Genomic DNA, 3,974 nt, shown 5'->3' with positions numbered 1-3,974 from the left:
TTTCCATGTTGGCAAGGCTGATCTTGAACTCCTGACCTCAGGTGATCTGCCTGCCTCAGCCTCCCAAAGTGCTGGAATTACAGGCGTGAGCCGCTGTGCCCAGCCTTGTGCAGTATTTTAAACCGCGTGTTCACATGTATTTTCTTACTGGATCTGCTAACCTTGCTCTCAGGTAAGTAGGACTGGTCTTATTTTCCTTATTTTACAGATGAGAAACTGAGGTCTGAAGTCAGACTGTTGGTAATGTCAAAACGTGGATCCCCTGATCCTCAGACCCCCAACCCCAGTCCTCCTGCCTCTATACTCAGCATTCCTGGACACTGAGAGGTCAAGTTCCCTCTGTCTGTGGTTTCCATACCTGCAGATTTCAGAGTGAGGCAGCCTCTGGCTCTTCCAAATCTAAATGCTGCTGAAATCTCCACCCAGAAAAAGCTTTCTGTCTCCAGACATCTCTGTTTGTCTTAATCCGTTCCCCTTGGTGGATCGCGGCTGGGAGGAGGGAGGAGGAGCTCTCGTTGTGAAGCCTCTCCTAATTGATTTCTCTCTGATGAGGTGCCATAATCCTTTCTGGCTGCCCTTACAGCTTCTCCAGTTTCTTGAAACCGCTTCTCCATATTCTTTCTCCTGGCCTCCCACATATTCCCTGGGTTAGAAATCTCTTTCTTGATATTAGTCTTGGCAGTCACCCTCCATGACAGCCTTAGGTCTGCACGTCCATCAAGAAAGCCTTGCTTCCTTCCCAGAACCCTGCACACGGGTGCACATGGGTACACATACATGCACACACACATGCACACACGTACACACATGTGCGCGCGTGCACACACACGCACACACACACCCTTTGTTAGGAGTGAGTTGACTACTGCATTCTGGCCTGTCTCCCACGTTCGAGTCAGGTGAAGGGGAACAGCAGCTTTGAAGATGGATTTAACCAGTTCTTCCTGAGGTGAGGCCTTTCTTGCCAAATCTATCAATGGCTTGTTGGGGGTCAAGGGAAGGTGCGAGTCCTGCTGTTTGTTCTTTGCTCAGCATTGGGACAGCTGGGGGAAACAGGCTTTCATGGGCAATCCTGACCTCATGGCTAGGAAAGTCGACACTGTTCTCCTAGACCACTGGCTACCTTTTCCTTCAAGACCCCCGACCCCTTTGCCAAGCCCCTCACTGGGAGCAGAGCTCCAGATACCAGATGGGCTGAAGCAGAGGCCTCTGGCCCCAGACCCTCTGAGCCAAGCTGGGTCAGAACTCAGGCCTCCCACCCTATCATTCTTGTCCCCCACTTTCATCCAGCCTGCTCTCGGGTAGGGAAGAAGGAGATTGGCTGGGTGCAGTGCAGTGTTTCTGGGGACTGGGGAGGCAGGGGAGTCCATTCAAATTGACAAAAATAGAACATCAGCCTCATATCATTTTTCTCAAAACAAGATTTATTGAAGTTCTGTCGGTGAAAATCGCTGCTGTGTGGAACGCTTAACTTATAGATTAGATTACTCAGTCGTGCCTTACTACATTTTTCATTAGAAAAATATTGGCTGGGAGAGTTTGACCTCATAATCTCTGCATTTTAAACAATAACCAGAGGAAAACCAAATAGAAGGCACAAGTTAACGGTTTTCTCCCCCCAGCATTTCCCCCTGGGAGAGATCGGAGCGAGGGTCCGGGAAGGGAACAGGAGTGGAATCTGCTGTGTGAGCAATTCCCCATCTCCCGGCCCATTCCCCAGACGCTGTGGGAGGCGGCCAGGGGTGGCAGGAGGCAGTGGGCTGCCATGAGTCCTTGGGTCTTGGGCCTTGCCAGATCCCTGCCTCAGGTGGCCCAGAGCTCTGCAGGGCCCCAGCCCAAGGTAGGTTAGCATACATGAGGGGAGGAGGGGCCAGAGCATCAGGAGGGAGAGGGCATTTTTTCAGTCCCCCAGGGAGAGCTCAGTCTAGGTAGGGACACAAGAGTCATAAAGATTCAGGTGCGTGTATCAAATCCTCATGTTGTACCCTATGAATACGCTCAATCTTTATTTGACAATTAAATACTGGGGAAAAAAAAAAAAGTAAACACCCAGAAGAATCCAAAGCCCAGGGCAACTCTGGAGCTCTATAGGAAGCTGCAGGAGTGGAGAAGTGAGGACCTAATTACCCCTTGCTCCTCCACCAGAGGGGGAGAAGTCCCCTTACAGGGGGATGTTATGAAGGAAGGAGCAACTCCAAGATGAGGCCGAGCTTGGGCAGTCAAGGCTGGCCTTGGGCATTCTGACCATTTCTCTCAGCCTAGGGGCAAAGGTACCTAAGGGACCCGAGGCCCGAAGCGCCCAGGCTGAGCCTGCAGGTGCTGGCTGCTGGCTCTAGGGTAGGGAAGGGGGCCATCCAGGTGCAAGCAGATCTCGGGTCACTTTACGACTGCTGATCTGATTCCTTGGAGAGTGGAACCCCCCACCCCCTACTCGGTTTCTACTTTCCGAGGCTTTGGTGATTTCCAAGTTCTGACACAGTCATTAGTTACAAAGAGCAATTATTTTTTCTTTGTCATTAAGTCATTTTTTAAATGGCTCCAGGCGACATCACAGAACAAAGAAACAAAATATCCATGAAAAGGCTTAATCACAAATTACTAATTATTTCACCCCCCCCCAAAATCATGAAATCTGAGCCCCATGAAAAAAGAGAAGGTCTCCCATCCGTAAGCTCGCCATGGCTCTTAGGCACCTAATCCATCATGGGGGGGCACTTCCTGGCCCCCTCTGAGCCCCGGGGGAGGGGTGGTAGGGAGTCCCCCATTGCTGACCTTTGAAGTCACCTTCTGCCCATAGATACAGCCCTTCAGCCAATGGGGGGCAGCTTGAAAATGAGTGGGGGACCCAGCCAGAACCCCCATACCTTGGACTTGCGATGCCTCCACCCCTCCTCCCAGGCCAGCAGTCTCTGGCCGCGGTATTCCACTCTGGGCCCTTTGAAGTCTGTGGGCCACAGCGGAGGAGCCGCCCCCCCGCCGTGGGGCTCCTAGAATCTCCAGCTGGAAAACAAACCGGAGGAGGAAGTAATCCTGGAGGGGAAGCTCCTGGGTCCCCAGACGTGAGGAAATAAAATGTGTTTGACACCAAGATGTATGGGAGGAGGGGGGACGTCCGGGGTTTGGGCCCCTCTATCGGCCAGGCTTTCTCCTAGGGCGGATTGCGGTCTCCTTATCTGACCCTTGCTGAGAGAGAAGGAGCAGCATGGAGGAGGCGGCAGTCAGGGAAGCCTTGTCTCAGTCCAAGAGCAAAGCCAGGGCAGTGGGTTCGAGGGAGGGCCAGCCTCCTAGGAAATGCCCACAGGTGCCCCACCTTTCTGCCCACTACATCCAGTTCTCCTAGAGCAGCCTACCCCGAGCTTGAGAGACCAGCAGTCATGGAGAGAAAGAGCCTGGGAGGATGGGATTGCAGGTCCAGATGCGGGCCATGGAAAAGGAGGGGTAGGTGGGAGGGCATGGTGGACCCCCAACTTCAAAACCCACATAATCTCTCCTCACAGCTCAACCCCGAACCTGACTTCAGAGAAAGCCCGATCTTCTTCATTCATCTGTTCAGCAAACTCTTACCAAACGCTTGCTCTGTGCCAGGCAACAGGAATACATTGGTGGACACGATAGAGCTAGGTCCTGTATTCATGGAGACCAACTTTACTTGAGTATCTTTTTGTTCAGAAGATCTGGGTCAAAGAGAAAGTCAGAGCTATGCCCGGTGTGTCTGTCCCAACCTTTGCCCACTGTGGCTGTCTGGATAACTGTCCTTGGCTGTTTTCTGACTCCCTAGTCACACTACTCCCTTAAGTACAGGTCTTGTAGTCTCCTGGGTTCACTTCTGTGCCTGTCTTGGGCACCTGATAGAGAGGTGGGGAAGGTCAAAAGTGGAAGGAAGAAGGTAGGCAAGCAGGAATTTAACAAACAGAACCTACTTAACAAATGATTGGAGCCATTGCTTCTATATCACATGACCTATGAAGACCTTG

This window comes from Theropithecus gelada, chromosome 9, assembly GCF_003255815.1.
Source record: "Theropithecus gelada isolate Dixy chromosome 9, Tgel_1.0, whole genome shotgun sequence".
NCBI classification, from domain to species: Eukaryota; Metazoa; Chordata; class Mammalia; order Primates; family Cercopithecidae; genus Theropithecus; species Theropithecus gelada.
The sequence above is the reverse complement of the archived record's forward strand: the minus strand, read 5'-3'. Positions refer to the sequence as shown.